Source organism: Podarcis tiliguerta (genome assembly GCF_965153285.1).
Source record: "Podarcis tiliguerta genome assembly, chromosome: 4".
NCBI lineage: Eukaryota > Metazoa > Chordata > Lepidosauria > Squamata > Lacertidae > Podarcis > Podarcis tiliguerta.
Genome location: NC_139537.1, coordinates 22,958,466 through 22,971,724, shown reverse-complemented (window position 1 = coordinate 22,971,724; position 13,259 = coordinate 22,958,466). Strand labels below are relative to the sequence as shown.

Below are 13,259 nucleotides of genomic sequence, written 5' to 3'. Positions count from 1 at the left end.
TGGGTTTCGCTACTCGCGCATACAGTCAAAATGATGTCACGCGCATGCGGCGTATTGCGACATGCGAACGCGGGTTGCGTTCACTTCAGGATGTGAACGGGGCTCCGGAACAGATCCCTTTCGCATCCACAGGTACCACTGTACTTTGCATTCTTGTTCCATAGGCTGCCCATAATTTTGCTTAAAGAAAATGCAACATGCTTAAGTGATGATGTGATTTATTTGTTTATTTTTAATGTAACGGAAGAATCTCCAGTGGGGTTTGCTACTGTAGATTCAAAACCAGGGTGGAATCTACACACACATTAAAAGCACACAGTGAAAATGCTTTTTTAAAAAATCATTTTGAAAAATACATTGAATTTTGCATAGCTCGCTTTCACCATCTAGTGCCACATTTGTATATTGCACTTCACAACACATTTAAAATGTTTTATTTGCATCTGTGTAGATGAGTCCCAGGACTCGCTGGGGCTTGTCTACACTGGAGTTTGCTGTGTGTTTGCATTCACGTTTAATTTGCATAGTCCACATGATGTTACCTTCAAACAACACTGCTGTAAATTTGGGTTTACCTGATACAGGTATAATCTGAATGTTTAGGGAGATTAGGCATGAAACTGTTCCACTTGGGGGTCACAGACGATTTGTTGCATTGTTTTGGGAGTGGATCAGTCGTCACTTTCTGCTGTTTCCCTTTGCACGCTCACTACTTCCTCTGTGCTTTCATTTCCGGTTATGTTCATAACAATTTACAGCACGCTCCTTAAAGGAGGAATGTAGATTTGCACCCAACCAGAAAACTGCCAAGGTGTGTGCTGAGAATTTAAAACAATTCCCTGACTGTGCACTCTTGCACACTTCCTGGGCAGGGAAATCTTTTTTAAAAACAAGGTGTGCTCGCACATCTCTCTGCCCATATGCCCTGCTGGTACTTAATCGGCATAACAGAATCAACAAATTAGAAGGCGGGGCAAACACAAAAGGGAACTCCTACTGGTATGAATGGGGAAAGATCGAAGCAGCTCCTCATACACATCCAATTACGTGTGGGTGTGGACTGCTATGATCTAATTTGAATGGGGGCGGGGGAGAGTGGATTGACAGCTCGACAATACTCCAATGTGGACAAGCCCCAGGATGCTGCCCCTGGGCCTATTTTAATAGCACGTTTCCTCACCGGAACATACAAAGTAAAAAGTATAGAGTGCCTTTCTCTTTTTCTCTCCTTAAATAATGGTAACCAACTCATATGCAGCTGGTACTAAGTGTCCTTTCTGTGCCAGGGGTATAAGCTCTAGAGCAGGGGTCGGCAAGGCTTACTGGGCATGGGCTGGATCACTCCCACAGAGATCCTCCGTGGGCTGGGTCAGTGCAGTGCGGCACCGGAAATCGCTTCTGCACATGCCCAGATGCCGAAACTCGTGTTTTTTGGCGTCTGGGCATGCGCAGAAGCGATTTCCAGAGCCGCAGAAGAGAGTCGCCATGCCAGGCTGGTTTAGCACAGCATGTGGGGACTCGCTGAGCGGACGGCTCAGTTCGTTGGCCAGTTAAATGGCCTCTGTGGGCTGCTTCCAACCCATGGGCCTTAGGTTGCTGACCCCTGTTCTAGAGACTCCCAAGCCCTGACAGCTCTGGTTTCGGAATTTAAGCATCAGTTAAAAGGAATTTCTTACTCTGTTTTACTTCTGTTCTGAACTGCACTGCCTGTAAGGCAAAAATGGTGCCACTGAGTATCAAGACTGAAGAAATACAGAGCGGCCTGTGACTGGATGCCCCTGGCAGCTCATTCTATTTCTAGACATTCCCCTACTTCCTGCCTCTTGTGTCCAAGAAAGCCAAAGGCTGTAAGACGTTGCACAGTGGCCGTGTAAATTGAACCCACCATTTTTCTAGAAACCCATGGGGGCTAGAAATGAGCTTTAAAATAGAATAATGTTTGCGTCAAATGAAACATCATCAGCTTGGTTTTTAAATGGCGTTTTGTAGTCTGACGTTGTTCACCGCCCTGTTATTTTATGATACGCTGGTATGGAAATAGTTTTACAGATAAAAGTAAATAAATGCCAAGGGCTGTGGCGACTGAAAAAGTATTGAGCAGTCAGTGAGGCATGGCTTTGTCCTTTGGGGCATAAGTACTAGACCGGCAGGGGGCACCGTCTATCACCAAGAGAGTCTAGGTTCTGCTTTAAATGCTCCAAAGAAGCTGCAGACAGGCACAGGTTTCCCATAAATGTGCCTATACAGTGGTACCTCGGGATGCAAACGGGATCCGTTCCGGAGCCCCGTTCGCATCCCGAATGGAACGCAAGACGCGACGGCGCGTGCATGGGTTGCGTTTCGGCGCTTCTGCGCATGCGCGTGATGTCACTTTCGGGTTGACACGGAGCGCAACCCGAATTTGCCTAACCCGAAGCGTATTCATCCCGAGGTATGACTGTAAATGTGTTTATAAAGAGAACTAAATGTTCTCTGGCTTAAAAAGATGAAATAAAACCTTTGTCCTTTTTGCTGAAGACCCATCTCTTTACCGTGACCTTTGACACTTGAGATATATATTTTAAGCTCCACTGTATTCTTGTGACTGTAATTTGCTTTAACTGGCTTTAATAATTGTATTTTTTAATGGTTGTGATCTGCCCTTGGGACCTAATGGTGAAGGGCAAGTAAGAAATGTAATAATATTAGTAGTTTTATAAAGGACTGTTAACGTGGCTGTGTGCTGCAATCTATAAGGAGGAGGTTTTCACATAATCTAACCATAGTTCCCTGTTGAGGGAGTTTTAACTGGAGGGTGGGGGGCTCTGATTGGTTTAAACTATGGCTAGGGCTTTAACGAACCTTAGTTTATGATTCTGGCTTGTTCACTGGCTATCCTTTAAATCAACAACTAACACGACACACCACTTTTGGTTTAAAAGAAGAGGGGAGTGCTTTTGATCTACATCTGCTGAGGGCTTTTAGAGGTCTCAAATATTGCAAATCATTGGTGGCCTTAAGAACAACAGCAACAAAAATATGGGCTTTACCTTTCCCCAACAGCTGAATGTATAACTTCTTATTCATTCAGAGATGACTAAACCAAATAGCATGTGATATTATGATTTTTTTAAAAAAAAAGCTCAGACAGTTTCAGGAGTTGTAGAACTAGACAGCAAAAAGGCACAGGCTTACTCAGTATGAAAACATGAAGCCAGAAACGCTGCTAGTTGCCCATCGGCTGGTAAATAAAACTTGCAGGGCCTGAAAGTGCACCTTTCAGCCTTCGAGAAATACTGGTGGCGGGACTGTAGCTGTCCTCCTTGCTGATCATTAATCCACTTGGAAGCACCCCAGGCAATTAGATGTGGAATGTTGCATGAAGTTGTAGATAGTAGCTTTTTAAATATTTTAATTGCCCTGAATAGATGCAATTGAGCATATGATTGGATTTGTTCATCAACTTGGAGAAGTTTTGGGTTCCAGCTTGCTCTCTCTTTTTCATTCTTTCTCAGAGCGGAAATGTTGACAGGGCTGTTGCTTCTGCTACAAAATGATATGCTGATGTGAATTGTGGAACAGCTGCGGTGCGGGAAACTGTTTTTCAGCAATATGGATCTGGTTGTGCCCTTAATACATTTAGCAGAGTTTGGCGTGAAGGGCAAAATGTTTGTGATCTGACGTCTTTCAGCTCAGGGGCTTCCCAAATTTCGGGGGGGGGGGGGGAGGAGAAGAACCACGTGCACACACATTGCTATTTATACGAATACCAGGAACTGTGTGAGCTTAAAATCTGAATTTTCATAAATTATGCAAATTAGGCAAAATATACTTGGCTAGTCATGGGGAGTATTGTGTCATAGGACTGTCTTGAATGCAGAGGAATGGTGAAAGGAAACAGCTGGGGAACCTTTCACTGGAAGAAGAGGGAGATGACTGGGAAGATGTGTCGGAAGCTGAAGAGGTAACAGGACTTAGTGAGTTGAGCTGAGCTAAGAGATCTCTTGTAGACAGCCCTATGAGGATTACGGGGTTGAGTGGTGTGGTGTGTCAGGTTTTATAAACTGAGATATGGTCAGTCTGAGCGTTGTTTTTTGTTTTAAAACCTGTTTTAACTTACACTATTTTGCACCTAGCCCACCTAAAGGTAAAGGGACCCCTGACCATTAGGCCCAGTCGTGACCGACTCTGGTGCTCATCTCGCTTTATTGGCCGAGGGAGCTGGTGTACAGCTTCCGGGTCATGTGGCCAGCATGACTAAGCCGCTTCTGGCGAACCAGAGCAGTGCACGGAAACGCTGTTTACCTTCCCGCTGCAGCAGTACCTATTTATCTACTTGCACTTTGATGTGCTTTTTAACTGCTGTCCCTACCTAGCCCACCTAGGGATCATTTTTTCAAGGGGAGGGTGAGATTATAATTCATGCATGTCCCATCTTTGTCCATGAAGCTTGAGCCCAGATAAGGTCCCACTGGAAGGCAAGTTCCCTCCACCTTCAATACAGTGGTGCCTCGCAAGACGCAATTAATCCGTTCCGCGAGTCTCTTCGTCCAGCTGTTTTTTTGTCTTGCGAAGCAACCCTATTAGCGGTTTAGCGCTATTAGCGGTTTAGCGGCTATTAGCGGCTATTAAAGGCTTAAGGGATTAGCGGATTAGCTGCTAAAAGGCTATTAGCAGCTTAGCGCCTTAGAAAAAGGGGGTGGGGAGCGAAAAAAACCTCAAGAATCACAAGACATTTTCGTCTTTCGAAGCAAGCCCATAGAGAAATTCGTCCTGCGAAGCGCATTCGTCTAGCGGGTTTTCCGTCTTGCGAGGCATTCGTCTTGCGGGGCACCACTGTATTCACTATTTGCTTTTATCAGCCACACCACGACGAATTCTTTTGGCAACGTGCAAATTAAAACAAATACTCCTTCTCTAGTGTCTAGGACTTTACCAGCTGCAGTTGTCAGACTGCTGGATTCTGGACGTGCTGCTAGATTCTGTGCTCAGGCCCAACAAAGGGGAGTAGCGTCTCTGCTAATACCTGAGACTATTTATGATGCCTTTCCATGACCTGGGAAGTTAAGAGTTATTTGTGAATATTGTAATGTGCGGGAGAACAGCTACCTGTCCCCTTTGCTGAAGTCAAAGGCTTGGAATCTTGTCTGTTCAGGCAGCAGTCTTGATGTCTTGATTGCATTCCAACATCCTTTCATCTTGCTGGGATGGAAAACACATTGAGAAACCAAAGACCGATAGTGAGATGAAAAGAGCAAATGCAACAAAAAGTGTATTGTGGTCTCTTAAAGAATAAACAAATGTATTGTGGCTTCAGCTTTCCTGGGCCAAGGGCATCTGACAAATTCGACTCTAGTCCGCAAAATATGGTGCCACAATAAATTCCTTAGACTTTAAGGGGCTGGGGTGTTGTTTGGGGTTACTGGGGGGGGGTGCTGTTGGTTTTTTGTATCTTTTTTTTAGATTTAGTTGTCATCCATGTGGAATTGGTTCAGTTTGGTTTTGTATTTTTAAAACTGTTTTGTTTATTGTTCATGACTGCTTTTGCTATGTTGCAGTTATGCTCCCCCCTCCCCCCCCGCATTATAAGCCATAAGTGTGGTTTGACCTGTGGAAAGGCAGCTTACAAATAAAATAATGTATGTGTGTGTGTATGGGTTGTAAGCCTGCTTTTACATCTGAAGCATCAGGCGAACATACCAGCGAATCACCTTGTCGTTAAAGCTTGCCAGCCATGCTTCTGTTTGCTTTCTTGCTTGCCTGTCATTGCCACTTGTAGCTTGGAGAAAGTTAGCAAAGGTCCTCCAACTGAGAGCCTTAAATGGGAGAAAGTTGCATTGGTTGTACAGCCTTATAGGGCTCTCACCCTAAGGTGGGATGGAATGGTTAGGAAGGAGAAGACAGATGGGTGTTTAGTTTGCTAATACAGTCATACCTCGGGTTGAATATGCTTCATGTTGAGTGCATTTGAGTTGTGCTCTGCGGCAACTCGGAAGTAATGGAGTGTGTTACTTCTGGGCTTCGCTGCTCGCGCATGCACAGACACTCAAAATGATGGCATGCGCAGAAGTGGCGAAAAGCGATGCGTGCGTGCACAGACGTGCCGTTGCTAGTTACATTTGCTTCTGGATGTGAACGGGACTCCGGAACAGATCCCGTTCGTATCCAGAGGTACCACTGTATACTCATCTGAGCTTTCTGATGTGAAGAGTTTGCTGAAAAGCTGAAAAAATACATCATGTACCCTTCTTTATAGCATGTCTGTCTCTAGGTAGGGTTGGAGGACAAATTTGATTCAGCATGCATTTAAAGTTGCATCTATCAAATCCGGCCTTTCCAAAAGATTATTTGAACTGAAACCCAGCTCCCTTTTGAAATTCACACTTATCTTCATTTTGAAATGTAGCTCTACAGCCAGTATTTATTAAAAAAAAGCATCTAGTAGGGGAAAGTGTACATGAAAAATAAAGGCATTAGCATACAAAAATGCACATTACGGGAAATTGCTTAAAATATGTGTATGTTAGTCAAAACTGCACATGGAAATGTGTTTTGCAGTAAAATGCTGGTGAGTTTTCAAGGGGGTAAAATGACAAATTGCTGCAAAACGTGGAGAACTGGGGAAGATTGAGAAATGGAGAGAACCAAAACCGACAGATCCATCACCCCACTCCACCCCAATCTCCAGCCAAAAAAAATCCAACATTTCTCCAGCAGTCCCTTGTCCTTAACAAAAATATATTTCTGCCCATTTTAAAGTTGCTTCCATTATAACCAAATGAACTGGCTGATCACATCCATGAGTTGCTTTTTTAAAAAAGAGCTCCAGACAATTATGCTGCAGCATTTTCCCAAACATAGTGAGCCACACTATGGGTTGCTTGTGCCACGAGGGAAGGCATGCTCACAATGAAACCACGACTAATGCAAACTATGGCTTACTGTGACATGCAATCAAGCCCAGGTTGTTGTTTTTTGTTTTTTGTTTTTGTTTAGTTTTTTTAATGCTCTAATCAGAATAATTCATATATTATAATGGCTTAATTCTGAGCACAGAGCTTGTGTTTCCTTGGAATGGAATTGGGATTTTTGTGTCTGTGCAGAACAAACAACAACAAAAACCCTTCACCCACTTGACACCGGATTTTTGTCATCTGATTTTGGCTTCATAAAGGGAGCAGCAAAAAGTCACAAAGGAATGTGTAGTATTGTGGGAACAGAGTCTTGTTAGGAAAAGAGGAAACGATTGCTTCAGCAGGTCATTGAAAACATTGGTCGTTTGTTCATTCCTGCGCTCAAAGTCATTTCTGAGTCCGAAAGGGTTGAGAGAACAACTAATGCAGCAGGAAGTGGAATCACAATAGAATCAGGGTGTAATAGTTCCTCTTGGAAGGTTTTTATGCTTAGTCAAAACCACACTTCTTGATAGTTCAGACTTGACAGGCCCCCAGGTGGCTCGGCTTAGGGCAGAAAAGTCCCCCTCGCCCCAGTGGATTGAGACTTCTTTTAAAAATGTATCTTTATTACAGCCAGTTTCAGTATATAATAAATTTCCAGTGATCTCCCATCCAAGGGGTTTGACTAGATCCATGCCTGCTTCACTTACTAAGAATTCGCGTGCACCCAGTTTGACTGCTGGCCATGTGAGCTGAGATTTGTAACCAACATGGGATGATTGTGATCTCATTTTCTTCCCATATCATCTCACTGACATGGAAATTTAATCTTTAGAATTAATTTCACCAGGGATGACAACTCTCGTTTTATAATAAAGGCTACCCTCGATAAAAGGGCCGCGGGTGGCACTGTGGGTTAAACCACAGAGCCTAGGACTTGCCGATCAGAAGGTCGGCGGTTCGAATCCCCGCGATGGGATGAGCTCCCATTGCTCGGTCCCTGCTCCTGCCAACCTAGCAGTTAAAAAGCACGTCAAAGTGCAAGTAGATAAATAGGTACTGCTCCAGCGGGAAGGTAAACAGCGTTTCCGTGCGCTGCTCTGGTTCGCCAGAAGCAGCTTAGTCATGCTGGCCACATGACCCGGAAGCTGTACACCGGCTCCCTCGGCCAATAAAGCAAGATGAGCGCCGCAACCCCAGAGTCAGCCACAACTGGACCTAATGGTCAGGGGTCCCTTTACCTTTACCTTTTATCCTCTATAAAAGTTTCTCAGGAGACTTCTCTCCCACCCCCCACCCATATATTTGGCACATGTTGCTGTTCATGTATAAAACCAAAGAATGGAAAAGTGCCGTAATAGAATCTTTGAGAGATAGCCTTTGCATGAATCTCTGTCCAGGGCTAGCGTCGAGGGTAGGTCCACCCCTCCCCAGCAAAGGGTCCACTAATGGGGGGCCCCCTGTGCCTGCTGCAGTGGGGAGGCAGTTTTACTGGACAACCACCTCTCTTGCAAGGAAAGCAAACTAGAACCACATTCTTAAAGCTGCTAGTTGTGAAGGTGGTACCCTGCCTGAGCAATGGCCATGTGAGGAGAGGACACACCCCTCTCGCTCAACCGAAAGCTCACTGGCCTGCTTCAAACCCCAGCTCATTCGGCCCCCACCCCTCTTTCTCGCCCCTCTCTACCACCCCTCTTGTTGACTCTGTCACTGCCAGCCCAGCTCGCTCACCTGCTGCCCTGCTTGCTCACCCTGCTGTCTGCCTGTCTCCAATGGTTTCCTCACACTGGAGCCTGTGCAGTCTGTTGACAGCTTGACGATGGACTAGTACAAATATTGTGTGTGTGTGTGTGTAAGTGTAAAGCAGTAGAGTTGCACGGCTCAGGAAACAAATGCAGTCGCCGAAGAGATAAGCCAGTTTTAACCAATCTTAAAAAACTACTTTGTTTTCAGCGTTGCAAAAGACATCCTGCGCCAGAGGACTTCTAATGCCAGTAATTTTCAGCATGTTGTAGGTCAGAGAAGCATGACACGGTGCTCTGGAATGCGCAGGCTACGTGCCAGTTTGTAGTGGAGTATCGCTTCAAAGCAGCGTATGTAGGATGTTTCTTGCAGAAAGTTGTGCGTGTTCCCATAGTTTTCTAGTTCATTGCCTAGCAGGCGGATAGTTATGAACCTAATCTTTGCTTTAGCTGCTTGAGGCAAAGCACAAAGGAATTTGGGCAGAGTCCGGGTGTCATGGGTAAGGTAGAGTAAATCCTCCTTCAAACAGACATTGGGTTTTATTTACATTCTGGAAGGTTCCCTTTAAAGGCCTTCCCTCACATTCTACTGGGAGTGGCCAAGACCACATAACACTGGCCCTGGAAGACCTACATTGGCTCCCACTATGTTTCCGAGCACAATTCAGAGTGTTGGTGCTGACCTTTAAAGCCCTAAACGGCCTCGGCCTAGTATACCTGAGGGAGCGTCTCCACCCCCATCGTTCTGCCCGGACACTGAGGTCCAGCTCTGAGGGCCTTCTGGCGGTTTCCTCACTGCGAGAAGTGAGGTTACAGGAACCAGCCAGAGTGCCTTCTCAGTAGTGGCGCCCAACCTGTGGAACGTCCTCCCATCAGATGTCAAGGAAAGAAACAAATGTCAGAATTTTAGAAGACATCTGAAGGCAGCCCTGTTTAGGGAAGTTTTTAATGTTTTTTTCTGTTTTTAGTGTTCTGTTGGGAGCCGCCCAGAGTAGCTGGGGAAGCCCAGCCAGATGGGTATACATATAAATTATTATTATTATAAATTATTATTGTGTGTGTCCATGGACTCTATATCCTTCAGAGTCCATGGACACACACACAATAATAATAATATAAATATTTGAGCTTGGATGTGGCAGTTCCGAATTTGGGTGCCTTGCTTTCTCAATTTTGCGGCTGCTGTCAAAGTATCTTATAGTTTAATTCTTCTGTCTGTATACTGGGGGAAATAATACTCAGTTAACTCAGTGTTGTGAAGCTCACAGGGTGCCCTTGAGCACTATTCACCATCTCTCACACTAACCTTTACAGGGTAGTTGCAAGGAAGAAAAGGTGGGGTACGTTATCATAGAATTGTGGAGTTGGAAGGGACCTTAAGGGCCATCCTGTCCAGTCCCCTGCAATGCCGGAATCTCAACTATAGCAGCCAAGACAGGTGGCCATCCAACCTCTGCTTAAAAATCTCCAAGGAAGGAGAGTCTACAACCCCTAGGGCAGTGGTTCTCAACCTGTGGGTCGCTAGATGTTGTTGGACTACAACTCCCATCATCCATAGGGGTGATGGGAGTTGTAGTTCAACAACATCTGGGGACTCACAGGTTGAGAAAGGCTGCCGTAGGGCATGGGTCGGCAAACTGAGGCCCACGGGCTGGATCAGGCCCAATTGCCTTCTAGATCCAGCCTGGGAATCGCCACATGGATCGCCAACGTGCACGTTCTTTCCCTCTCCCTCACATAGTGGTGCTTTTCTCCTCAGGGACGCAGCAACCTTGTCCCACGCCGGGCGCCGTCAACGGTGGGAGTCGGCTCGCCTGCCTGCCCGCCTCAGCAGGGCGGCGCTGTGAAGGGGGCATCTGACATCGGCTGCTGCTGCTGCATTTTCCTCCTGCTCCCTCTCCCTCAGTCCGCCCTTCTCCGCACCGCTTCCTCACGCGATTTCTTCGTCGCCGCCTGCCTGCCTGCCTGCCTGCCTCCCTCCTTCATTCCTCCCATGGCGTTCAGGCAGTTTGTTGCAGTAGCTGCAGCCGCCACTTGTGGCTTGGTGGGCAGCTTTGTCTTCTTCTCCGCGGTGCTTCTCAGGAAGCAGCATTAGCAGGTGGTGGGTAAAAGCTCCGGCGATACCCTGGTTCCCTTACCTCCGTCCGTGGCTCCTCTGCCAGGGCTGCTGCTTCTGTCTTCACCGGCCAACGCAGCCTCCTACCCTGCCACGGCGCTTGGCTGGCTGGAGAAGCCCAACTGCAGCTATTGGGATGACAACTGGGACAAGTATCTTCACGTCTCTTTGTGGGCGGGCGAAAATCATTCATTTCCCCCCCTTCAAAATATAGTCCAGCCCCCCACAAGGTTTGAGGGACAGTGGACCGGCCCCCTGCTGAAAACGTTTGCTGACCCCTGCCCTAGGGAGTCCTTTCCACTGTCGAACAGCTCTTACTGTCAGACCATAGATGCTTCCAAGCATGCCTTCAAGGAAGATAGCACATAACAATACTTCTCTTTTTCATTTATTTAATAGCAGCCCTAGAGACTTAAAGCAGTGTTCAGCCAAATAATTACGCAAGTGGAAAGACATCCGTTTGACTCTTCTCTTCCTGTATATAGCTTGAGCCAACCCCAGATCTTCTCCAGAAGGTTGGGGAAGCTACTTGCATGGCATGAGACACTATGGGTTCTTTGGGGGTTAAAGTATGACTAGGAAGGTCAGTAAAGAAGGTGCTACCTCCTGAGGAAGAAGGACTTGACTGCTAGTGTTTTATTCATGTAACAGTGCTAGAACAGATCTGGGGGGACTGGTGGGAAGGGAGAAGTCCCATTGCACAAGGGCAAGTCATTCCCCTCACACAGGGAGTGATTTAGTGCTTTGTTGAACGCCACCCTTCATGTTCACTACAAACATCTAGCACAAGAAATATCTAAATTAAGGTGGGCAAAAGGCTTGAGTTTAAGGATGTGACAAAGATTTTAATTAAAAAGTACAAAGTGCAATGGCATTCAAAAGCTGGAAAGTGCAGATGGCAGAGGAACATGCATGTTTTCATGGATAGCTTCCCTTCCTCCACACCATCTTTTCCTCCTCTTCCAACTTGTGCCAGTGAAATGCTTTCACTGTCCATCTGTAAGGGGCGGGGGGGGGGGGGAGAGTTTCAAGCTGGCAAAAGAAGCGAAAAAGAAGTTTTATTTTCATTTTTTAGTTTAAGTGCAAGTTTTCTGTTTGGAACTGACCATTTGGAATGTTGATTAAGAACTTCCTGTTCCCATGTGGAATATGTTTGGTGTGGAACACTGCTTAATATATATATATTTGGCATTTTGACAATGAGAAAGCCATTGTTTGTAGTTTAGGTTTCCGCTGGTAATGTACTGTGCAAGACCCCGTTCTGCACCTTGAAGATGAGGAGGCAAATGTATGCTTCAGCCTCTGAAATCATGAGCAAACAGTGTCCTTGGATGGTCAAAGGTGCAAAAAACCAGGAGACAAAGGTATAGATAGGCACCGTGTTTTATATTTATGTGGTTGTATTCAATTAACCTTTACTCAGGAGTAGACCCATTGAAATTAATGGGCCTAAGTTGTTGTTGTTGTTTAGTCGTTTAGTCATGTCCGACTCTTCGTGACCCCATGGACCAGAGCACGCCAGGCACTCCTGTCTTCCACTGCCTCCCATGGTTTGGTCAGACTCATGTTTGTAGCTTCGAAGACACTATCCAACCATCTCGTCTTCTGTCGTCCCCTTCTCCTTGTGCCCTCCATCTTTCCCAACATCAGGGTCTTTTCCAGGGAGTCTTCTCTTCTCATGAGGTAGCCAAAGTATTGGAGCCTCAGCTTCAGGATCTGTCCTTCCAGTGAGCACTCAGGGCTGATTTCCTTCAGAATGGATAGGTTTGATCTTCTTGCAGTCCATGGAACTCTCAAGAGTCTCCTCCAGCACCATAATTCAAAAGCATCAATTCTTCGGCGATCAGCCTTCTTTATGGTCCAGCTCTCACTTCCATACATCACTACTGGGAAAACCATAGCTTTTACTATACGGACCTTTGTTGGCAAGGTGATGTCTCTACTTTTTAAGATGCTGTCTTGGTTGGTCATTGCTTTCCTCCCAAGAAGCAGGTGTCTCTTAATTTCGTGGCTGCTGTCACCATCTGCAGTGATCATGGAGCCCAAATTTCAGTTGGTCTACTCTGAGCCATGGTTAGCAGAATTTCACCCATGGTCTTTGCAGCCAGGTAGTTTGGGCAGACTGCTGGGAGCATCTAGTGGGTGACCAAGAAGCCAGTTGTGGCTGGTGGTGTTTCTTTACAGCCATCGCTTTTTCAGTTGCAGATCCCTGCATTGTTAAAACCAATATTTTTTAAAGGAGATTCCTTGATCTTTTCCTGGCAGACAGGATATCAAAGGATTGCTCAGATTGTGTACTTACTTGAAGTCGCTTACGTGTTCAGACAGAAGAGGGGAAATGGAGAAGTTCTGTTCAAAAAGAGACATATCCCTGGCAGAACAAATCTGTGTTACAGTCACTTTTTAGCTGTAATTTATGTGCATGTTTCATCAGGTGCATGCCTTAAATCACCACAGTAATTTTTAAACTTCACCATAAGGCAGACAACTGTTCTACGTAGACCACAATGTTTTCTAGCGTCACAA

At 45.9% G+C, this 13,259-nt stretch overlaps 1 protein-coding gene across 2 annotated transcripts in view; it reads left to right on the top strand.

Annotated features, from left to right (window-relative positions):
• LATS2 (large tumor suppressor kinase 2) overlaps positions 1-13,259 on the top strand; it is a 50,593-nt gene that overhangs the window by 11,046 nt on the left and 26,288 nt on the right. The gene's annotated exons all lie outside the window — the stretch shown is intronic.